This window comes from Diabrotica undecimpunctata, chromosome 8 (genome assembly GCF_040954645.1).
Source record: "Diabrotica undecimpunctata isolate CICGRU chromosome 8, icDiaUnde3, whole genome shotgun sequence".
Lineage (NCBI taxonomy): Eukaryota > Metazoa > Arthropoda > Insecta > Coleoptera > Chrysomelidae > Diabrotica > Diabrotica undecimpunctata.
The window spans coordinates 85,126,525-85,153,708 of NC_092810.1; positions in this window are offsets into that span (position 1 = coordinate 85,126,525).

Below are 27,184 nucleotides of genomic sequence, written 5' to 3' on the forward strand. Positions count from 1 at the left end.
GTGAGCTGCTATTTTGTTGAGCTTTAATGTTTGTGTTTAATTTCGGATATGTTTGAAAATTATTTGGCGGTACTATTTTTGTAGGAAATTTCACCGGAATATTTTCTGTGGGTTTATGTGTGTCTTGTCCAACTTTATGCAGGGTAAGAGTTTTAAAGTTTGTATGAAGTTGTCTGGTTTTAAGGTCTATTATACATTCGTAATGGTCTAGGAAATCTAGGCCTATTATGCCGTCAAAGTCAATGTCTAGATTAAAAATGAAAACTTTGTGAGGGTTGTCATCGGGAAAGGGAATAAGGACAGATTCTGTAATTAAGAGTTTTTCGTCGGATATGCCTTGAACGGTAACATTTTCTGGGGATCGGTTATGATAATTTCGTGCAGTATTCTCTTTTAAAACTGTAATTCCTTCACCGGTGTCAATTAGAAGTTTAAAAATATTCGTAGCGGCATTGATATAATATAAGTTTTTAGAACTCATTGTGTGAAAGGGGCTTACAGGAATTTCTGTTCGGGGAAATTCACATTTGGATCGAAATTGTCCAAATTGAGGGCTTGGATTTGTTGTTGTACGTTCATAATATCGGTTGAAAGATTCATATGCACTGGAGGATGGTTCTGATTGGGTAGCGAAAGAAAATCCTGATAATTTTCTATATCAGGTGTATCATTGATATAATCGGATGTATCATTGGTCTAATCGTAAAAATAGTCAGTTTGAAGATCATTTTTTGTATAATAATCTTCATAAGATTCTACGAGATCATCAGTGTATTAATTAAAGACATGGGCTCTTTGCTGAAAATTTTGGAAATTTGGATTTCTCTGAATAACAGAGGGGCGATTCTGCGGTTGGTTTTTAGAAGGGAAGTTCGATCTCTGTGAGTTTAAATTTTGTTGATTGGAAGAGTGTTGATTTTGATTACTTGGGTAATTTTGTGGTCTACCATTATATTGATTGGAAGGGTATTGGTTTTGGTTATTTTGGTAGTTTTGTGGTCTACCGTTATATTGATTTTGGTAGGAAGGAAAACGTGATGAGCGACATTCGCTATTTAAATGGCCAATACGACCACAACTTGTGCATTTAGAAAAATTAGATGAGGTTCTTCTCATCGGTTGGGAAGGTTTTGGATGATTTTGGCTATCTTTATTTTATTTTTGTTATTTGAAATTCGATAACTGAAGTTCACGTCGGATACGGTTACTGGCTTCAATAAGATCTTTAAGGTTACTAGTCCTAATTATTTGTTCTAAGCGGGGTTCTAGTCCAGTTAAAAGAGTATTCAAAGCCATAGAGTCAATTAACGTGCATTGGGCGGTCTTTTGGTCTTGTGTTAGGCATGATTTTTGGATTGAGGCGTGTATGTTTGCATTTAAAACTCGTAGACTGTTATAAAAGGTTAAGGATGATTCATTTGATAACTGTCGAAGTCTTTGTAGGTCATGAATTAAATAAGTGAGATCTCTACTATCTCCGAAATGAAGGTTTAATAAATTTTTGATGTCCGTATATGAAGTTGGTTTTCTAGAGTTTATTAGTTGAGCTGCTTAACCTCTTAGTTTATTTTTAACGTGAATCGTTAATAAGATGCGTTGGTCTCCCGAAGACATTTTAATCGCGCAATCACATGCGTCTAAGAATGTGGGAAGAGAAATTGGGTCTCCTTCAAACTCAGGAATTATGGAAAATATTTCTGAAAGTTTGTAGGGTTTAATTTCAACTTGGGTTTGTGAACGTGTTTCAGGCATTTTGATAATAATATGTCAGTGAAAGTATAAAAACAAAATATACGAAAAGTAAATATGGTAAAATAAAATGAAATATAGTAAAATCAAGTAAAATATGGTAAAATCAACTAAAAAGTGGTAAAATAAAGTAAAATATAGTAAAATATCGGTAAAAATATATTATAAAATCAATGAAATGCGTAAATAAAGAATGATAAAACAATAAAAGTATGTAATAAAAAAATATTTCCTTATTAGATAATCAACTTGGCTTGACTTTCTGTATAGTAAAGATTATAAATTGAAAATATTATGACGTATGTACGGTATGTTTGCAAATATTAAATTAAAAAACGAGATGATTCAATAACTTACATTAACAGAAACATCAAGGACGTCTTGTTTTCTAACGGGATCTGCTACCAGGGGCTTGACCCTTCCGTAGTATCCAGTTGAATGAGGACGGCTCTAGGTTCTTTTCCGTTGAGGGATAGGGATCCGCCGTTGCTAGTGAGTTTCCTTGTTTTAACAACGTTAACCGGATCCTACTGACTGAGTAGGAGACCAGAGTTTTATGTCCGTGCTGGTCAGCTATCTCTATGGGAACGCTTGCTGAAAGGATGATGAAATAGGAACTGATATTGCGAAACCAAAGTGTCGGTAACCCTTGAGTGGTTCAAGGTGACTATTTTCACATATAACATATATATACATATAAATATTGATAAAATACATTGAAAAATTTTATGACACATATACAACAACAAACCAAATATAAATATCGCTCCGTCCCTATCCTGACAACTGAAAACTGCGCAGCTATTAAGTAATTATACTTTACATATCTTACAAAACAAACAGCTATATAAATTTAATTATTCACTGTTCCGTTTCAAAACTTTATATCTCTGTAATGTTCTCAAATTTTAATAAACCGATTAACTTCCAATTTCTTTTAATTCTAAAGTTTAGCTGGATACTATATTATTAATTCGCTAGGTAGACTCCCTCCTTGGATCTGCTCCCAAAAACGAATCTCGATCTCACATCCTAACCAAAACTCCTATCTCTTTTCGATACTAAATTATTCTAGCCTAAGCTTCTCCCGATACAATGATAATTTATTGGTAATTACAAAGACTGTTAAAATTACCTTTCGCACTGTTACCAATCAACATACATAACCGCCACTACGACCACTTTTTCAAACACTTTCGAAAACAAAAAAAAAAAACAAAATTTCTTTTTAATTCACACAACATAGTTTACTTCTACCGTTTAAATTCACCGGCATTCAATTTCTTTTCAGCTTCAGATGTTATTCTTTTGGTAAACAGGAATAGACTCCTTTTTGTTCGATTTAAAAATTGCATCAAAAATAAATACACCTACTACTTTCACTTTCCAACTAATCATATAGTATTTTAAACACATTAGTAGAATTCCCAATTCCTTAGAAATCCATCCAATTTATAATTTTTTGGTTTTCGATATACCTCAAACCATATACCAAGGCCATATTTGCCATAAACTTAGTTTTGGTCAAGTTCAATTCATTTAACATATCTGTGGCTTCTCCTATATTATCTGTGATAAGAACAATGTCATCTGCGAAACGAAGATGGTTAAGCTTTTCTCAGTCGATTGTTACTCCTCTGCTGTCGTTCATTGCTTCTATAAGGCTGTCTATTTCCATCGGGTCGTATGCTTTATGAAAATCAAAGAAAGTGAGGACACAAGGTTTGTTGTATTCTATATATTTCTCAACGAGTGTCTTTATTGTATAGAGATTATCATTGGTACCACAATTTGAACGGAATCCTGCCTGCTCTCTCGGTTGGTAGAAATCTAATTTTTTCTGCAATCTTCATGTCACTAACCCAGTCAAGAGCTTATATATGTGGTTCGACAGGCTAATAGGTTTAATTTTCTAGATTCGTGCTATCTCCTTTTATATGCAAAAGGATGGTTATAGCATTGTTCCATTCTTTGGGCACCTTTCTTTGCTGCAAACATAGATTAAACAGTTTCCTTAATTTATTTAATAGCATATCTCTTCCATTTACGATAGCTTCTATTACAATTAAATCCTCTCCTGCGGTTTTGTTATTTTTTATTTTTCTTAATGCTTGTCGAATCGCATATACCTTTATCTTTAGCATTAGTTCGAAACCTTGATTCATGATCTTCTTTTAAATGGTTGTTTGTATTCCTGTTTGATCTTCACATCTACTTCCATATAATTCCCCGTAAAACTCTTCGACGACCTGTAATGACTCGTCTCTACGTGATTTTGCTTCTTTCTTAATTTATGAATTTCGCATTTCTCATTCGTTAACTTTGTACGTAGAACGTTTAGGCAATTATTCTCCACTACAGTGCGTTTAGTATTATCGGTTTTAAATTTCCTTAAATCTCTCTTGATTGCCTTCGAAACAGTTTTATTCATTTCTCTTAAAGTGTGACTGTCTGCATTATTATCGCTTCTCATTTAGTTTTTTGATCCAGTAGCGTTTCAGTATATGGACTTATTTTATTATCTGATTTTCTTTAGGACAGTGCAGTCTGTGACTTTTTTGTAAGGCGTTTATGTTGAAATTCTTCAAGTCGTTGAGTTCGTTTTCGGAGGTTTCATGCAATAGTAGCTTATTTTTGATATGTGCCTGATATTGGTTGATATCTAATGGGGGTGTCCAAATACCATGAGATTTATTTTTAATCATTATCTTCCTTTCTCTTTTTATGTTGATTTGAACTTTCGCTTGTATCATTCTGTGGTCACTGCTTGTAGTGAGCTTGTTGAGTACTGTTACATATTTAATTATTTGTTTTTTGTCACTTATGATGTAGCCGATTTCTTCCCTTGTTCTACCGTTTGGACTTTCCAGGTCTATCTTCTGTGCATCTTTTTGTGAAAGAAGATGTTCATCTTGAATAAATTATTCTGGGGTAGGAATCCTAGTAGCGTTTGAGCTCGATCATTTCTTTCTGTGGAACCGAATTTTTTCAAGGATGTTTCTAGCTCTGCTTCTTTTACACTTATTTTTGCGTTAAAATCGTCACATAAAATGTGAATTGAGTACGAAAGTCATTAAGTGCAGTAGATATATCATCATAAAATATTTCAATTTCTTCGTCTGTATGGTCTGTTGTTGAAGCTTATACTTTATTAATTTTGAATTGATATCTACCCTTCAGCTTCATAATAAGATATGCCACTCTAGATGATATACTTTGGATGTTTACTATCTTGTTCTCGTGGTTTATATGGACAAAGAAATCGATACCTCCAACTGATGTAGTTTCAAGGCCAATCTGATAGAATATATGCCCTGATTTCAGTGTTTTTAAAGTTTCACCTCTCTTTCTAATGTCGCTGATACCTTTGACATGCCATTTAATTTTATTCATTTCAGTTTTCATTTCTGTGAATATCTTCTCGGACAGTAGACTTCTGGTATGTACTAACGTATACAGTTATGGAGTTTTTTGAGTTTCCTTACAGTCAGTTTTTGATCCCCTCCCAGAAGCCTTGGAATAGACTGATAAATCAGTGTGAGATTTTAGACGCATACTACTCACCTGGGTATATGTGTATTTGTTTTAAAATCTGCCATCGCGGTTATAAGGGGTATATTGGCAATAAAACACCACGCCTACCAGACGGATTGGTAAGTGTTCGCAGTATCACAGCCGCTTAAATCAACTTGATTGCCGTCTGCGACTTTGTGGTACCGCACCTGTCAGGAATTGTATTCCTCAGCTACGGGCCACTAATGACACAGCTGCTGACCTGTGTCATATGCTCAATGGATCCGAGTGTACTTATTTGGCTAAACCTTATTCGTACCTGTCCTGGAAACTTCCCTATCAACCATTGGAACGCGCCGTGTTGGAGTTAAGGATTCCCCTGCCCAGTCTGTCTTGCACAGAGTACTGAAGAATCCCGGCTTAGTTCAGAGTCCCTCCTTTATTATATTATATTATATTTACTGTATTTAGTACAAATAAAGTAAATCCATTCTTAACCGTCTTGGATAAAAAATATATTATAACAATAAAAATATTTATATTAAACGTTAAACTTTTTACTTACAGCTTGGTTTATAAATCATCAGAATCCTGAGTATTTATTGAGTCTTCTGACTCGTTGGCGCCGATCCTTACTATTACAAGTTTAATAACATTTTCCAATATTCCATCCAGCTTACACATTTTCCCTTCTATTTTCAATACATGGCCAATAGCGTTCTTTCAATTTGTAGGATGTATGCAACCTATGCTGGTTTGTATTAGGCGCTGAACATTGGCAATTTTAAATGATACGTTCTCTTGTACAACGTATCCTTTCATTTAAGCCCAAATTAATTCAATTGAATTCAACTCACAATGGTAATGTAGAAGTCTCAAAACAGTAATACCATGAAGTCTAGCCATTAAATCTAATAGCATATTGACGATATCTAGCACGATAAACCCTGATTATTGTCATTAGTTCTGCTTTGACTATATCCTGATTGATTTTCTATTGATTTTCTATTAGTAATCGTTGGAATGCGTTTAACAAGACGGCTGTGATAGGATGGATTATAAAATACTATGACAGAGTTACTAGCTGTACGCTGGAGAATGTTCTCGAACCACTTCTCGAATCATATGGAGTTCATGTATTCATGATAGTCCCCAGTTTTCTTCGATATGAAAACAAGAATACCATTTTACAGAAAACCAGTATCGCTGCCAATATGAGTGATAGTTAGACGCTGACCCTTTCCTGACGGCGCTTGCAACCTTGTCAATAAACCTTCAACAAAGGCTTGTTGTGCATTTATTACTGTTGTGTCTTGCCAAACTTTGGCAACTGGGAGTAGATAATTATGTCGCCATGATAAAATTTCCTCCTTATCCTGTTAACATGGAATTCCGGCATAATTTTGTATATCGAAAGTTAAAATCTTGTAATGCTTTTCATAATAATTTCCGTAGATTTGAGAGTGGAGCCCTATTTTCAAAGAAAAATGAATGTACAATTTTGCGGAGGATTTTTTTGCACTTCATCCAACTTAACACGTTTTCGTCAGCCCTGATTTGCAGCTAGAGGTTTAAAATCATATGTTAGTTTTTCCTCACGCACAATTGATTCAACGCACAAGTTCAACTGTTGCCACTGATACTCCTGTTAAAAAAGAGACTAACAGCTTCCGTTGAAGGTAGTGTTTTTTAGTAGATCATATATCTTCCTCATAATTTCCTTTATTTTGTGACACAGGTCTATCAGGTGGCTGTCGTGAATTTATACCACTGGTTATATCTATTTTTATTCTACGAAAAAGTTATGATATGTACGGGAAATCGTGTTACTTTAACCAAATATGTTGTCTTACTTTAAAATAAAATAAAAAAATAATAATTAACAAAATAAGTACGAAAAATATTAAGACAAAGCAATCGAACACAAAGTGAACAGCCGATATTATAACAACAACGATAAACACTGATTGCAAAAACTTTCCTCATGTTTTAAACAACATTTTTTCAGATTGATTGATCACTTACTAAACAAAACCGTAACAAAAAGGTAGGTCATAAATTAAATCACGTATTATGCGAACAAAAAGAGTTGGATTGAACCTAACCTACCTAAGTACAAATGTGCACATAAAAAAAGTTATAGCCCTTTAAAGTTACAAAATGAAAATCGATTTTTTCCAATATATCGAAAACTGTTAGAGATTTTATATTGAAAATGTACATGTGGCTTTCTTATGGCAGGAGTATCTTTTAAAAAAAATAACAGTGAAATTTGTACACCACATAAAAATTTTATGGGGTTTTGTTCGCTTAAACGCCCCAAAATGTTTGTATACGTTTCAAATAAATTAGATGTGCTCAATTAGCTCATGTGGCTCAATTAGATGCGTCTAACATGATGATTTAGGGAAGATTCAAGGAACAGCAGTTTCATCATTATCACTTAACACCCGTTCAAGAATTACTGGATAAAAATTATCCTAAAAGAAAGGGTTTTGCTTTTGGTTTTTAATGAAAAACACAAAATTTTAATTTAATTTATCATCTTTTGTTTACTGACAAAGTTACCTTTAACAGAAATGGCATTACGAACCATAATAACACTCAATCTCTCATTACCAAAGAAATTTCAATTAGGTCAATGTTTGGGCAGGAATTGTGGATAATAACCAAATAGGGCCAGTATTTCTTTCAAACAATTTAAACGGTGAAAATTATTTACACTTTTTACAAAACAAGAGTACTTAGACGAGGTCAATCTCGCAGTCAGGAAAAATGTGTGGTTTTTACAGGATGGCGCTCCAGCGCATTCTCATAATGAAATAAGAATATCTTTTCGATCAGTATCCTGGACGTTGGATTAGAAAGGGCCCTGATGCGCCTATTTCTTGGCCACCCAGAGGTGCATATCTTAACAAAATTGACTTTTGCTTCTGGGGTTTTATGAAAGGGTACGTATATTCCGTACCAATTATGAACGAACAACAACTAAGGAATATAATTTGAAAGCTGCAAATCGATTTCGTCAGAAGCCCATGTTTTTCCAAAATATTCGATTTTCCTTTTTAAAACGGTGTCGAATGCGTATTCAAGAAAATGGAGGTCATTTTGAACATTTGTAAAATCCACCACATATTTGTAAATGGTTAAGCAAGATTATAGAGACCTAGTAATAATATGAAAATTTATTTATATTTTATATTTTGTTAGGTACTAGAAATTTTGAAACATAATAAAAAAGAATCTCGATAAAAACTAGCTTATCGAAAAAGTACTAAGAAACAAGATAAAAATATTGTGTTCAACTAACGTTACCACAATAATAATTTAATTGAAACTTATACAAACATTCGAGGAAGTTTAAGAGAACAAAACCCTCATAAAATTTTTATGTGGTGTACAAATTTCACTGTTATTTTTTTTAAAGATATTCCTGCCATAAGAAAGCCACATGTTCATTTTCAATATAAAATCTGAAACAGTTTTCGATATATTGGAAATCATCGATTTTTATTTTCTAAATTCAAATACCTGTAACTTTTTTTCATGTGTACAATTGTACTTAGGTAAGTTAGGTTCAATCGAACTATTTTTGGTCCCAGAATAGGCGATTTATATATCGCCTTAATATTTCTTATAGGCATATCCCATTAATATTTCATAATTTTGAATTTCTAAGTTTGTATTAAACAGCGATCCCAGCAGGCGTTTTAGGCAGACCTTCTTATCCGACTAACAAGTAAGAATTATCGCGCATTCCGGTCTCAACTCTGGACAGAGGAAGTTCGTTGAACTAAAATAAGTAGGCGGCAAGAGATGAGCTAAATTTGTTTTAAGAAAAGTATTTTTTTTTTTGGGAAGGAAATAAGAAAGTTTTAGTTTGTTTTTAGTGTATACCATTGAGTTATAGCCACTCTTAGCCAGTATGTGGATTCAATTATCAATAAAAATTATAAAAACCATCAGCCATTTTGATTCCTATATTGTCATGTTTCCTTTGATACTCGATATATCTATCTGTAATTTTTCACATCATTTCATTAAGAAATATTCTACGTCTAAATCGAAATTTATAAGATAAAATCATATGTCCAATTTCTATTTTACTTTCCGGCCTTAAACAAACATATAATTATATATCTATTAAGACTATCTATAAAAATATTCTGTCTTATACCGTTCGTTTATATTATCAAATAGATCCATAGCATGCGTTTTCGTTTATAAAATTATCTATTTAATCAATCCATTTTACTTAAAATATTGTCAAACCATGCGAAGGTCACACTATTTACAAAATCATTAAAGCTTTTTGTTGCCAGTAACTTTTTTTATCGTTTCTTTCAAGGTTAATAAACCTTGTGTTTTTCCCTACTTTTTATTAAGAGTAAGGAGGAACGCTAACACAAATGTTATTTTAGCCTATTTCAGAAGTTCAGTCCAGAATCAAGAATTCTTCATTTTTATTTTTGTTGGGGATTATATTAGAAAAGAAATTGAGTTATTCCCTACTGGGTTGGCCACTCTGCCGTCTTCCTGAGCTGTTCCATCAGAGATGCAAGTCTCATATAAGACTTCCCAAATAACTTCAGGGAACTAGTTGGAAATACCACCTCAGAGGGTGAAACACAGTTAATTTGTATTAAGTCTTTTTATCAATTTTAATAATCTTTATATACTATTTTTTTTGTTTAACTTTAAATCCTACTACTTAGACTAATAATAAAGACCCGTCATTTTTTTTTAAATAATTTTAAATAACGTTTAAGGACTAATTGTCAATTACAGGTTGAGTTTTTAAATACTCCCTTTCAACTCTGTTGTACGGTTTTATGTGTACATATTTAATCAGAGAGTTATTTATTGGTATTTTATTATTATATATTTAAACCTTTGGACACTTATCCCTTCAGGATAGTGTCCTCATTACTTTATTAGAACCTTTAGTTGAAAGCCGAAGTATAGAGTTACATATCTAGTAGTCAAGTAAATTACCTTTTAAGTCATATCATTAAAATTTTCTTATATTTTATTATTTGTAAATTCAGATCATCATTTATAAAAAAAAGAATTAGACTGTATATATTTAAATAGGGATTAAATTTTTGGAGAAAACTAAATATTTCAATTAATACCTCTTTCCCTTTTTATTTCAGCAAACAGCTTTACAAAATACCTTGGAAAGTATATGTTAATACTTTCCTGGCGCCCAGTCACACTTTGGAGTAACTTCTATAATCACTTTTATGTACATTAGTTATATATATATATATATATATATATATATATATATATATATATATATATATATATATATATATATATATATATATATATATAATCACTTTTATGTACATTAATGCTACATATTTTAACAACCAAAAATTTCGGGCATTTTGTGAGAAAAAAATTTACAAGTATCAGACATCCTCAGGCAAATCCTACAGAAAGATATATTAAGGAAGTTATAAAATATTTAAGGATAGTATGTCAGGATCAACATGGGACATGGCAGCAACATATACCATAAGTAGAATATTTTTTAAATAATACACATAATTTAAATACAGAAGAAGTACCAGAATATTTAATGTTTGGCCATATAGGAAACAGAAAATGGATTAGTGAATATAATCAGGATATGTTAGAACAAGTAATGCAGAAAGTGAATAACCGAATTAGGAGGAAAGCTGAAAAATATATCAGAAGACAAGATCGAATAATAAAAAAACCAATCACATTTCAAAAAGGAGACAAAGTTTTAATTCGTTCACTTAGAAAGAGTAATGTTAGAGGAAACCGTTGTAAGAAATTGCAACCAATGTTTGAAGGTCCATACAGAATCGAAAATCAGAATGGACTAAATAGTTATGTGTTGATAGATACAGATAAAAGACTTAGAGGGATTTTTCATATAAATGATATCTTTAAATATTATGAAGAAATTGAATAATGTTTTCTATACTTTTAACACTAATAATAACAACACTAACAGCTTACTGATAGATCCATTTCATAGATAGATGGTAGATTTCATTGTTGTGAATCAATTGTGTTTGTGCCCTAAAAATCATAATTTGGGGTTAGATACAGAATTGATTGTGTAAATGTCTTTCTAAAGATAATATGAAAAGTGTAAAACTTACCAATTCATATTAATGAGAGTCTTTTAAACGGAAAGATGGAAAATAAATTGAAGGAATTCCTAGATTTTGTCCTTAAATAAACATAATACAATATAGACGCTTAGATTATCTTTATTCATTGTAAAATGTAAACACAAAAACTTCCATTTGACATGACAGTTTGACATAGACAGACAACAGGGATGTATTTAATAGAACAATTTTAAATAAAAAATTAAATTATTTAATTTATATTTACTAAGGTATGTGGATAAGAAAATTAATATTTAAAAAAATAATAAGTGAATTATTTCTTTTAAAATTAATTTTGGGGTATTGAGATGATATTAACATAGGAGAAAGAAAGATGGTGTTTAAAAAAAATAATTTATAAGTTACACACTAGATAATGTTAGATATAAAAAGTATTTGGTTATTTTAATAAGTTATATACTAGAGAATATTATAAAATATATTTATGTGAGGGCATTCTTAAGAAATTAGCATATAATAAGTGTAAATTTTTTTTTTAATAATTATGATATATTTAAATGAGCCATGTGCATAGGCAACCAAATATACTCTGAATAAGTGACAGACAGTTAAATAATAGTTACGAATATAGCATTGCAAAGAAATACATAGCTAAGTAATTCTAGGTATGTCCTTAACAAAACAAGAGAAAGTAAACTGACTGTTAGAAAATTTATAATGTATAAATGGTCATTTAATTTTATAATCAAGTTAATCTTCCAAAACCAGAATTTTATTAATAACATAACTAGTTCATTTTTAAATTAAAAAACCATCTCCGTCGACCATCATCTTTTTTTTATATGATCATTTTAGCATTGTATACATCATATTGAAATATAAAAATAAAATAAATTGTTTAATCGTTCTTTTTTTCCTCTAAAACGTCCGTATTCTAACAGTATACTTACAAAATAACATTACAACAGTTTAATGCCTTAAATATCTGGATCAGAACTCGAATCTTTATCTTCTAGATCATCTATCACTATCAGCGTCATCGTTGTCATCATCATCATCATCCAAGTTAATTATCACTTTCTCCGTAACTAAGTCCACTGCCGGTGCGCTTTACATAAAAAACTGTTCAGCCTGTTTGGCATTTTCACACCGTGATTTCCATTCATCCTCTGAAAATGTCTCAAAAAATTGATTACATAAAACCTCCACATCTTTAAAGTTAAAACTTACATTCCGTTGTGCAACATAGTTTTTTATGGATGCCCAAACTAACTCAATGGGGTTTAACTCGGGATGGTAAGGTGGTAGTCTTAATACCGAATGTCCATTTTCCTCTAGAAGTTTATCTATTTCATATGATTTATGATGACGATAACATTTGGCTAAAGTGTATAGCTCGGCTCTTAGCATATCATCTGTAAATGGTATATTTCTCTTTCTTAGCCACTCTTTTATTTCATCTTTTTTTGATGCAGTCGTTATATTTTTTTTACTTTGAACATTGTGGTATGGGGCATTATCAATCACTAATAAACTTTGTGCTGGTAAGTTCGGTATCAACATTTTCACTAGCTACTTTTTATAATTTTGAAAGTTCATCTGACTATGGTAATCACCAGTTTTTAAATTTGATTTAAATTTTAAGTAGGAATTTTTTATGAACCCCATTTCTCCCCCTGCATGAACTATTATTAACCTCTGTCCCTTAGAGATAGGCTTACGCCAACCATCGTGAGAATCATCATTCCAACTTTTATTGAATATGTGATAAGAGTGGATGTATGTTTCGTCCATGTATACTATAGGACGATTTTCGTTTCTTAATACTTCGCAAAAAAGCTATCCTTTTTTATTGGATGTCAGGTTTTTCCATAAGCAATTTTTTCTTTGTCAACAGAAACCAATTTTATGTAATACTTTTCGTAAACTTCCATACGATCCTGTGTAATTAATTTTATTGACAAATTTCCTGTGTATGCCTCTCAACGTAGGAACTTTTTTTTCGTGGACGTGAAAATTTATTACAAATCTCCGAAGAATTTCCATACCCATATTATTCAACTTAGTTTTGGTCGCACTTTTTTGTCTTTTAATATTAGGTGTATGGAACGAATCACTTTCACCATCTTCAACTGATCTCACTTCATTTGAAATTTGCTTTACATAAATAACACTAACACCAGTTGCGCGCGAAACACGTTCTTGAATTTTCGTTAGTTCTATTATCGGATGTTTAGCCTCCGTTTCTCGTCTCATAAAATATATCACATTTCTATAATTTCACGAGATTGACCACTCAAAACTTTACGATGAACTTTTGATTTAAATTCCATTGTAACGGAACCGGATTAATATTAATAAGTCCTACACCAGTGTAATTGATATGCGTCTGATCTGTTTGCTTCTACTAACAAAATTGAACTGAGTATATTCGGGCTACTGACGGATCCTCCCCTCCAAATTTATATTCTTATCAAAACTCAGAGACATTGCAATTCTTGACGAGCTGTACATCATCACAATTTGGCGCCCACCGCGGGGCTCTATATTTAAAAGAATTAGTTTGGGAAGATAAGTGCTCTCATATAATTAAATTAATTATCATTAGAAAGAAAAAATTATAGATTTTATTTTTAATTATATTTGAACAAGTAAAGTCTCAAAATGTCTCAAGGCAAGAAAGGTACAAGAAACAAAAAGAATGAAGAAAATGTGGAAGTAGAAACACAACCTATAGAAGAGGAGAGTTTAGTTCAAGTTCCACAAGATACTGCAGAAATGAATCCAGAAAGAGAGGAAAATGTCAATATGGCAGCTTTGATGTCATTAATGATGCAGATGAACAAGACAATGGAAGAGAATTCAAAAGAAATCAAAGAAGACATGAAAAAATGGAACAGAAAATGGAAGGGAATACGAAAAAAATGGACGAGAATTCAAAAGAAATCAAAGAAGACATGAAAAAAATGGAAGAGAATTCAAAAGAAGTCAAAGAAGACATGGAAAAAATTGAACAGAAATTGGAAGAGAATTATAGAAAATTAGAAAAGAAAATAGAAGATAATACTAATAAAATTGTAAAACAAATAGAAAAACAAATGGATAAAAAACTTGAAGCTGCAGAGAAAAAAGTAGCAAATGAAATTAAAAATATACGGCATGACTACAAAAAAAGGATAGAAAACGAAAGGACAGAAGTAAATAGGATTATTCAAGATAATAAGATAGATATAGAACAGAAAATAGAGTTGCAGAAATGTAACTTAGAAGTAAAAATTAACGAAGACAGGAGAAAGACAGAAGAAAAATTATACGATATGCAACAAAATATCCAAATAAATAATAATCAAATAAGAAATGTGGAATAGAGAATAGATGATATTTCACAAATGAGAGACATAGGGAGACAGTTAAATTTAACAAATGAGACTGGGATTAAATTCTCTGGTAATATAAAAAATTTGCTTCCTCGAGTATACATAAATAGTTTAAAATATAAATTAAGATTAGTGAATAATATTAATGATATTAAAGAATATATTAGCATGACACTAAGTGATAATGCGGCAACTTGGTTTGCCAGTATTGAAAATAATTTAGATAATTTTCAAAAATTTGAAAATAAATTTTTAAATTATTATTGGGGTGAATTAGAGCAAGCCAAATTTAGAGAAATTCTATATTTTGAAAAGTATAATCACAATTTAAGATCAAATATGGTAGATTATGCATTAAAACTGATAACGGTTGCAAAATATTTAGAACCACCACTTAGAGAGGATGAAACGGTCTTAAATGTATCGAGACATTTTTATGCTGATGTTGTGCAAACAGTAACTGTACAAAATATTCAAACAATAGAGAGTTTTATTAATTTTATTCAAAGAATACAAAGAGGTAATATGACAAGTAATAATGATAACAATGATATTAGGATGAATAATAATAACAATAGAAGAAACAATAATAATTTTCAATATAATAAGAATAATTATTAACAATATAGACAATCATATAATAATAATAATAGATATGGTGATAATTTACAAAATTTTAAAAATAATAACAATAATCAAAATAGACAGAATCTTAATAACAATACTAGTTATAATAGACAAAATTTTAATAATAATACTAATTATAATAGACAAGATTTTAACAATAGAAGAAATACAGAACGACCTAATTACAACAGACAGGTTAATTATGTACGAAGGAATAGAAGCTGCGAAGACAGGGAACGAAATAGTACAAGGCAAGAAAATGTGAGTAGAAGTCATAGTAGGGAAAGACATAGGACATCAGATCCAAGTGGTCAGATACAATCTGACAATTCTAACAATCAAAATTTTGTTCAGTAAACTTTCTGAATTACAATTTAGGCCATTGCTATTATGAAAAACATTCTGAATTTATTTCTTTAGATGAAGATAAAATTATTGAATCTATTAATTTAATTTATATAAATGCTATGGCCAAAAATAAAATGATTAAAATTATGATAGATACTGGTTCAGAAAGTACTTTAGTCTCGGAGAATTTTATTTTTAATACATTAAAACTATCAGATATAATAAAGATTCCAAAAATTAAAATTGTTGGTGCAAATAATAAGAAGTTGGATGAAATTAATAAACTAGCCAATTTTAAAATTAATATTCTTAATAAAGAAATTAATATGCAAGGATTTGTTGTCAAGTATTTATGTGTTGATATATTAATGGGAAATGATGAATTGGAAAAGAAGAAAGTAAAGATAGATTTTGAAGAAAAAATGGTAACTTTGGAAGGGCAAATAATTAAATTTATGCAGAAAGATGAGGTGGAAGAAGGAATAAGAGTTGATAGGATATTATTAAAAGAAAATAATGATGTTTATGAAGAAGAAATGTATTTTGATGATAGGGAAATATCCCAAAAGAATGTAAAGAATAATTGTAGTGAATATTTAAGGAATGGAAATTTTAAGCAAATGGATGCCTACGAGGTGGAGTGCGAAAAATTGGAAGCAAGGAATAATGAGTACATAATGAAGAATAATTTTATTTGTAGAGAAGAAGATGTGATAAAAGTTATTTGCACTGAAGAATATAAATCAATAGTCGTTTCCATATTGCAGCAACACAAGGGACTTGTCAATAAAGAAAATAGAATTGCACAAAATTATATCCATAGTATAAAAGTTAAAGAAGAAAAATATTTTAAAACAAAATCATACCCAATACCATATAAATACAGAGAAGAAGTAAACAGAACGATTAATAATATGTTAGAAGATGGAATCATTGCGAAGGCAGATACACGTTTTATAAACCCTATAGTAGTAGTACGTAAAAGATCAGGTGAAATCAGGTTATGTTTGGACGCAAGGAATATTATCAAGATTACTGAAAAGCAATTTGAAGCACCAATGAGTATAGATGGAATACTAGGAAGAATTACAGGAATGTAATTTTTCACTAAAATCAATTTACAGCATAGTTTCTGGTTAATACCTCTAGAAAGAAAAAGTAGACAATATACGGGATGTCAGATAGATGATGTAGTATATCAATTCAAAGTAGTACCATTTGGACTTCAATCATCTTGCAGTGCTCTATGTAGATGTCTTCATGATATTATGGATCAATATGAACATTTTGTTATTCACTACATTGATGATATATTAATTTTTTCTAAAACGGCTGAAGATCATGAGAAACACCTAAAAATTATAATCAACAGATTAGACAAAGTTGGACTAAAAATAAATCAAGAAAAATGTACATTTTTTCAAAAAGAAGTGTCCAATATCAAATCTTTAGAATTCATATCCGAAATTGGACAGTATGATTTTATCACCCAGTAGACCGAATGAATCTATTTGTTATTAAATACACACACGTAGTTAATTAGGTTACATACACATTTGGTCAATTATCAATAATATAATTTGGACATCAGTCAAAAGTGCTGACAAAGTTAAACAATTTACATAAATTAAATACACATGTCACGCGAGGTCCGCGAAAATATTGACCCAATTAAAGTTTATTGGATTTGCTTGATATGCACTTCGCTTGTGCCGCTGGTTAATAATCAAACTCCGTGCGAAAACAAAACTGACTTTATTTTGAATTACACAATTTCAATATATAAACGCTTATTAAGTATTATGTCCGCTCGCTCTGAATGCTGTATCACCGGTCGCGTCTCGTATTTGAGTGCTGTCTGTCGTCTTTGGGGTGCCTTAAGGGACTCGTCTTATCTTCACATATGGCCTAATATATCTTCCTACGCTACTATGTTGCCGGGTTGTAAAAATGCATAAAATAAACTTGAATTGGATGGAGGCGTGAACATGGCCCCCGCCTTGGCAAACACTGCCAACAAAATCGTCTGCTAATGCTAAATGTTCAAATGTTTAAACTACACTTAGTCCGAAACGGGTAGCGGACACACCTTGGAAAAAGAACGAGTTATGATACCATTGTCTGTCTTTATTCTAAAAACTCTGGCTACACCATCACTGCCGCGTAAAAGTTCGATCACGCGACCTAACTTCCACCTTAAGGGAGGTAAATTGTCCTCTTTTATGAGCACTAACGTGTTTTCCGCAACTTCACCGTTAGTAGTAGTCCATTTCGTGCGTTTTTGTAGTTCGGAGATGTATTCTTTGTTCGATCGTTCCCATATATGCTGAGAAAGCTGCTGAATATGCTGGAATTTTGAGAGCCGATTAACTGGAACATGACGCAAATCTGGATCTGGATTGGTAATAAGTGGTCTTCCGATGAGAAAATGTGCAGGGGTTAATGGGGAGAGATCATTTGGATCACAGGATAAAGGATGAATCGGTCGGGAATTTATTATAGCTTCAATCTGCACAAGCAACGAATAAAATTCCTCGAACGTTAAGTGCGCGTTTCCCAAAACCCTATGCAAATGATGCTTAACTGTTCTTACTCCGCTTTCCCACAGTCCGCCAAAATGTGGAGAATAGGGAGGTATGAAGGACCACGAAATATTATTCTTTAGCAAGGATTCTCTTATCGCGGGAGTGTGCTGCTCTAAAAATTTTCTTAACAATTTTAACTCCGAACTAGCTGCTATAAAATTGGTTCCATTGTCGGAGACCATCTTTTGAGGCTTGCCTCTTCGCGCAATAAATCTTTTAAAGGCCAACAGAAATGATTCCTTAGACAGTTCTGTAACTAATTCTAAATGTATGGCCTTCGTACAAAAACAAATAAAAAGACACATGTAACTCTTTATTAGTTTACAACCTCGACCCTTTCTATCGCGAATTAAGAAAGGGCCCGCATAATCTACACCTGTTATAATAAACGGTGGGCCACCTGCGAGACGCTGGGCAGGTAGGTCACCCATAATTGGCTGAATGGATTTAGATTGTAATCTAAAACATTTTACACATTTGTGTACGGTACGTCGCGCTAAATTTCTTCCTGATAACGGCCAGAAAGTTTCTCTTATAGTTGCAAGTAAAAGCTGAGGACCAGCATGCATAAGATCCTTGTGAAAATGATTAAATATTAACGATGTAACTATATGATCTGCCGCCAAAATGATGGGATGTTTTTTGTCATACGTAAACTCGGAATGCTTTAAACGCCCGCCTACTCTCATGATGCCCTGATCATCAAGAAATGGAGATAAATTTATGAGTTTGCTGTTTTTATCTAAAGATCCCTTTTGGTTCAAATGCTTTATTTCATTAGAAAATGACTGTGATTGACACAGTTTTAGAATACGATTAAATGCAGAATGTATTTCATCCAAAGAAAGGGGTTCAGAAGTTCTTTCCTTATTTTTACACATGCGGATGAATCTGAACACATACGCAGCAGTTCTTTTTAAACGTAAAATATTAGAGAAGCGCTCAAATGAAAATACTTCCATATTCTGTGTTTCATCAAGTTTATTCGTAAAAACCTTTATGTTTTTCCTCGTTTCGCTTGTTTCAGTGGGGACAACTTGTAAATTTGGCCATTTATCTGAATCTTGCACGATCCACTCCGGTCCATGCCACCATAAGTTGCACTCCATTATTTTATCTGGTTCCACGCCTCTGGACACTAGGTCTGCAGGATTATCCTTGCCTGGCACATGACGCCACTGCGCAAACGAAGTGGTTTCCTGGATCTCTGCTACGCGGTTACTAACAAACGTCTTCAATGCATTGGCTGCTGTTTTTAACCAACTAAGTACTATCGATGAATCTGTCCAGAGGTAACACGTATCAAATTGCACATTTAATGAATTTTTGACCTTATTGGTCAAACGCGATAAAATGACTGCTCCACAGAGCTCTAAACGCGGCAAAGTAACTGGCTTTAAGGGCGCAACCTTGCTTTTTGCACATAATAAGAACGAATACGACCTGCCTAACGAATCGGTAGATTTAATGAATATGCAAGCACCGTACGCCTTTTCTGAGGAGTCGCAAAATCCATGAAGTTCTAGTTTGACCTTACTAGAACATATAACATGCCGAGGTATTTTTAAATTGTTTAAGCTTCCTAATTTATTCCTAAACTGTAAATAATTATTTGCTAAATGCTCCGGTATGGGATCATCCCATGAAAGACGCTCGAGCCATAGTTGTTGTAACATAATTTTCGCTATGATGGTACACGCACTTAATAGACCCAAGGGATCAAAAATTTGAGCTATGTCCGATAATAAAGTTCGCTTTGTGATTATATGGCCTAGAGATGAACTTATGCTATAAAACATAGTATCTGATTGCGGTGAGTACAATAATCCCAAAGTTTTCGCCTTCTCGTTTTCACCGAATTGAATAACGGAACCCGTAGTTGAATTATCCGGTATATCTCTTAATATTTCAGGATCATTTGAATAGAATTTACGCAATGTAAATCCCCTTTGAGGACCTCAAAAAGTTGTTTACATGCTTCGCGCGCTTTCTGTTTTGAATCAAAACCTGTCAAAAGGTCGTCCACATAAAAATCGGAATTAATAATGCTAGCAATGTTAGGATTTTTAGCTTCTTGCTCCTCTGCCAATGTCATTAGACATTTAATCGCTAAGTAAGAAGAGCATTTCATACCGTATGTAATTGTTTGTAACTGAAATATTTCAATCGGTTCTTCCGGATTATTTCGCCATAAGATACATTGTAAGGATTTTTGATCATCTTCAACCAATACCTGACGGTACATTTTTTCTATATCCGCACTAACTACATATAAGTGTGTTCTAAAACGCAATAAAATGGAGAGTAAATCATTTTGTAAGGTTGGTCCGGCCATTTGAATACTATTTAATGAAATGCCGTTTGTAGTTGGCGCACTACAATCGAACACAACGCGCAAACGTGTCGTCAAAGAATTTTCCTTTAATACTGGATGATGTGGCATAAAATAAAATGTAGTATTTACCCTAAAGTCTGTTGCTGCTTCCGTAATTCTGCATAAACCTTTCATATGTCCTAACTCTTTATATTCCTGGATGAATTTGCTATAAAGAGTTTTAAGATTGGCATCTTTATTCAACTTACGCTCGAGATTTAAAAATCTATTTTTTGCTTGACGAAATGAATCACCGAGTGAACTTATCGGTTCCTTGAATGGCAATAATACTATGAATTTGCCTGTCGCGTCGCGTTTCACCGTATCTTCGAAATGTTTTTCGCATGCAATTTCTTCGCCCGAGAGTGCAGGTTTTCCATTGAAAACCTCTTCAAGTTCCCAGAACTTACTTAGCTGTTCTGTAACTTCGATTGTGTTTGTGAAATTACACTTAGTTATTCGCTTTTCTGATGCTTTGTTTTGGCTGATATACGGCCCTGCTATGATCCAGCCAAACATTGTTTCTTGCATGAATGGTTTGTTTTTACCTAAACTAATTCTGTTTGTGCCCAGTATTTGCCAAAATAGATCACTTCCTATCAACAATTCGACCTTTTGTGGTTTATCAAAATGATTATCCGCTAATTTTAAATGTTTAGGTATGTGCAAATCGCTAATGTTTAATTCAGATGCCGGCACGCACCCCGTAATTTCTGGTATTACGAAACAATTTAAAGTTTTATGAAAAGTTATATCGCTACGCGACTGTATATTTATTTCGCATTTGAATCGAACGGGAGATGCAGTATTATTTATGCCCATGACTGATATGTTCGCGCTTGTCGTTTTTAATCTAAGTTTATCGCATAAATTTTCGGTTATGAATGAGCTTTGTGAACCGCAATCTAACAAAGCTCGCACTATGTATGCCTTACCTTGGCCGTCAAAAATATTAACTAATACTGTGGACAGTATAGTTTGATCTGCAGCGCTAACTGCCTAAACTGACAAATTGGTAGTGTTTAAACTACCTTGTATATTATCTGCAGATCGTATATCGCTCGCGTTTTCTACCGGTTGATGAACTAAAGCTGCGTTCTGTTCGCTTGATCTATCTGGATGCAATAACGTATGGTGTTTTGATGCGCATTTCTTGCATGTTGATTGTCTACACCGCTTATAGAAATGTCCAGGTTTAAGACAATTCGTGCAAAGATTGACCTGTCTTACTTTATCAAACCTGTCCCTAGATGAAAGTTTTGAAAATTCGCCGCATTGATAAATGTTGTGTTCCCTTTTGCAAATAGGGCAACACTGTGTATTATCCGATTTATTTAAAGTTCCCTGTGATGAATATAGACCGCGAATGTTATGTGAATATTTCGTATTCCGTGAATATGCGCCCGCCTGAGAAATATTCCGTGTATTTTGTTTTTCAGCTTGATTTACCTCATGAGATTCTAAGAGGTCCGCCCTTGATTTTAAAAACGTTTTAAAATCATCAAAACTATGAATTTCATTATGTGTTTTGCTATTCTCCCATGCGCGTAAAGTCGATGTATCGAACTTACAAGAAATAATATGAATAAGGAGTATGTCCCACGAATCAGTAGGTAGCCCTAGCTGCTTTAACGCGTATAAATGTTTCGAAAAAATGTCAACTAATTGCCGCAATTTATTAGATGACTTTTTATGTATTGGCTCTATATTAAATAAGGCATTAACATGATTGGAAATTAATAATCTCTTATTATCGTACCTTTCCCTAATTAATTTCCACGCAACTGTATAATTTTCGGCGGTAAACTCTAATGTTCTTATGACCTGCGCCGCACCGCCATGTAATGAACTTCGTAAATAATGAAAACGCCTTATATTGTCTAAGTACTCATTTCTGTTAACTAAAGATTCAAAAAGATCTGCAAAATCTAACCAATTATTATAATTACCATCAAATTTTGGTAACTCGATAGGTTTAAGCTCAATACAATGCCCTGTATATGAATTCTTAGAGCGCTCACTTGCTTTATCGCCTTCTATACAAGCTACTTGTTGATTATCGCGAATGATTTTTCGCGCTACCGCTAATTGTGAATAATATTTGTTATAGAATTCTTCGCGTTCCGTATATTCATCCTCTAATAATTCAAATTGAACCGTATTTTCTATTTGCCCCTGAACCTCATCGAATTCGCCCTGTAAATGTTCTATATTATTTACCATTTCAATAGCCTGTAATATTTCTAAATCTGAAATCGTTTCACCCTTAGTTATTTTATCATTTAACGCTAATATAAATTTCGAAAATATTGTGAGTTTGCATTTAAAACCGCCCCTTTTTCGCTTTAAATTCTCCATAATTTTATAATGAATTAAACAGTAAACAGAAACAGATTATAAATCGCTTGATATTCGACCCTAACGTTCTCAGAATTATCACATGTACAGAATAAAGGTACAAAGACTGATAAATAAAAGGAAATGTGAAATGGATATGCTCACCAAAATATTTGTATGTTTATTCTAACAGCTCTAGCCTCCTGGCGCCAAGGATGTTCGTCTCAACTCATATAATAGGTCTTCACAGATTTTAAACCCACAGTTGTCCAATTATGTAACTGTCTTAAGAATAACGTTCGACAGTCTATAACGCGCTCGGGCCACTATGAATGCACTATTTCGCCCGCTAATTTGATGACACAAATATGAGTTCGGAATTCGGTGAATTTACACTGTTTCAACACAAAAATTTGATGATTCGGCTCGAATAGACCATGGATTTGCTTGATATGCACTTCGCTTGTGCCGCTGGTTAATAATCAAACTCCGTGCGAAAACAAAACTGACTTTATTTTGAATTACACAATATAATATATAAACGCTTATTAAGTATTATGTCCGCTCGCTCTGAATGCTGTATCACCGGTCGCGTCTCGTATTTGAGTGCTGTCTGTCGTCTTTGGGGTGCCTTAAGGGACTCGTCTTATCTTCACATATGGCCTAATATATCTTCCTACGCTACTATGTTGCCGGGTTGTAAAAATGCATAAAATAAACTTGAATTGGATGGAGGCGTGAACATTTATATAAAACTAATATCTCTTGCCTAGTGAAGCATTCAATCAATATTCACTTAACGAACTTGATAGTCTTCAACGATCAACTTCATCAGTCTCTACTCAAAGTAATCCCGGGTCAACACCCATAGTGTACGTCTCAACAATAAACTCTGCTACTATTATTTGGTGTTTCCATTACAACTGAACGAACATTTTCACTGAGCCAACGAAGGGGATTTGTTCATGGTCCTATCGAGAAACAGAATACTTCAAGGAAGTTTGAGAGAGCCTATACAGTCCACGCCAGCAACACCCTCAGTAGCAGAGAGAGACCACTAGACCCGGGAGAACGAGAGCAGTACCAAAGCCGAGAGCCATACTAGAGCCGAGAGCAGTACCAAAGCCGAGAGCCATACTAGAGCCGAGAGCAGTACCAAAGCCGAGAGCCATACTAGAGCCGAGAGCAGTACCAAAGCCGAGAGCCATACTAGAGCCGAGAGCAGTACCAAAGCCGAGAGCCATACTAGAGCCGAGAGCAGTACCAAAGCCGAGAGCCATACTAGAGCCGAGAGCAGTACCAAAGCCGAGAGCCATACTAGAGCCGCAGAGCAGCCAAAGGACAGGACCGATTGCAGAACCCACCAGAAGCGAGGGATCCTCAACGTCTAAGAACACAAAAAACCGTAAGTTTTTGAATAATTACAAAATCTTCCAACTTTTACAATCTTACAATTTAACAAGTTTTTTTTTATTACAATTTAACAATTTAGAACAACAATCTCCACTCTATCAATCGTATAATAATGTACTTTAGAATGTATACCATTTAAATAATACAGAGAATTGATAAAACAAAAATAAACGTCATTCACAACTATAATTTACTAAACAGTAATTTTGTATGACAATTTGAAAAAAGAAAGAATTTAATTTCAATTAAATACTTTATTTCGAAAAATTAAAATAATTACGTAGCAAATAATTTCATTTATTTTGATATATATCATAGTGAGAGTGTGTCGTTTACATCTTGACCTACCTCAGTACAAAGAATAGCACAGCAGGCAAGGTCAAACTCATATTTCGCTAAATTGCACATTCCGATAGAAAAGAAAGTGTTATAGTACAGGTATACTTATTTAATAAATAACGTACATTTCGTATTGTCTAATATATTTACCGCTGAATGTAAAAATTTATAAAAATAATCATGGAAAGTATATACGTTAAGCAAGCGGAAATAGGAACAGAAATAACGAAACTCGTTTCAAATACAAAAAAGGATTCCCAATCTCGGAAAAATCAACAATACATCCGGGATAGACAGGAAAAATTAGAAGAATATTGGGCAAAATTTTTAAATAACCACGAAAAGCTGCTAGAAGGGGGTATAACGAAAGAAAAATATTTTGAAACAAAATACTGTGATCAGGTATTTAAGATATACATTGAGGGGAAAACCCTGTTGAAAGAATATGGAAGGGTGCTGAAAAGAGGAAAAGCACCGAAAGTAAAGGAGATACAGATAAGAAAACAAAGAATCGAGGAATTATTACGGCCAGAAAATGAACAAGACTTGCAGGAGGATGAAGAATTGCAGTCAGAGTTAAGAGAATACATGGAAAAGGTGAATACACTAATGATTGAAGCAGCAGTAAATGAGGAACTAGACGCTACAGATAATGGAGAAGTAGAGAGAATAAATCATCTAAAGAGGAAAGTCAGGGAAGTTTTAAAGAAAATAAGGCCAGGAATGCAACGGCCAGAAAGCACACAGAGGAGGGACGGTGTGACATTGCCGCAGGTAAAAATCCCTGTGTATGAAGGCAGATATGAAACGTGGAGAACTTTCCACGATCTGTTTACTAAAGTAATACATGAAAACGACCAGTTATCAAACGCAGAAAAAATGCAGTACCTAAAAACTCAAGTAAGAGGGGAAGCCAACAGAATGATACAACACTTAAACATATTCGAGGCCAACTAGGAAGTGGCCTGGAACATGCTAAAAGATAGGTATAAGAACCCAAGGATGATATTGTTTAAATTAATAGACAGGATGCTACTAGCGCAGGAAGTAAAGGAATCTTCTGCTAGAGCATGAAATCACTACATGACACCATCCACGAAAGTCTGGAAGCCATAGGAGGGTTAGGAACAGACACAGAAGCGTGGAGCCCATTGATAGCCCGAATTATCATAACGAAATGGAACAATGAAACTAGGAGGCTGTACGAAAACCACATTGGAGACAGTAGAGAGATACTGACGTACAAATCGACACAAACATTCTTACAGCGAAGATTTCAGACACTGGAACTGCTGGAGTCAGAAAAAAGACAAGAGAAGCAAGGAGGATCTCTTAGGAAACCAAGAACACATTGCGTGATATGTAACGGAGATCACGGAGTACCGAACTGCAGAGAATTTCAGGAACTCAATGTAAGAGACCGGAACAGGATGATAAAAGAAAAAGGATTGTGTACAAACTGCCTAGCACATAAAAAAGAAAAACAATGTTATTCACAATATAGGTGCAGACACTGTGGCGGAGACCACCACCATATGTTGCATTATGAAAAAGGAAACACAAGCAACAAAAGAAACTCCAATGGAACGAAAGGAGAACAAACACAAGAAAGAAATGGAAGAGATTCAAACAAAAGAAGAAACGGGTACCAAGCTGATAGGTACAGAGGAGGAAATAATAATCCATACAACGCCAGAGAACAAAATAACGGAAGGTGAGAAAATACACAAGATACCAATGAGCCTAGGAATAGCAACGACCAACAAAGAGGGCAGAATTCAGTAAACTGTGCAAGCCATAAGGAAGGTGAAGCATTACTAGCGACAGCTGTGGTACGCATAAGAGATGCGAAAGGAGATTCACACATAATGAGAGCACTAATCGACCAAGGGTCACAATGCGCATTTATAACGGAACAAGCTGCGACGACGCTAGGAACAACAAGGAAGCCCATACAGGCGACCATATCCGGGATAGGCTCGTCAGGAGAAAAAACAGCCAACTGGAGTATGAAACTTATAATCGAAACTCATTACGAAAGTGACTTCGAGATGGAAATAGAAGCACTAGTACTACCGAAGATAACAGGAATTTACCGGAACAGGATATAATTCTACCGGACTATAACGAGAAAAATGCAATACTAACAGATCCAAGATATTACAAGGTAGGGAAGATAGACTTACTACTAGGAGTAAAAGAATACAGTTATATATTGACAGAAGGGATGCACAGAATAAGTAATGGACTCCTGAGTCAAAACACCAAACTAGGATGGATAGTTTCGGGAATAGCACGAGAAAGGGAGAATATAAAAGCAGAAGTATGCTGTATGATATCAAGACAAGAAATGGACGTACAAATAAAGAACTTCTGGGAATTAGAAGAAGTAAATCAGGACAC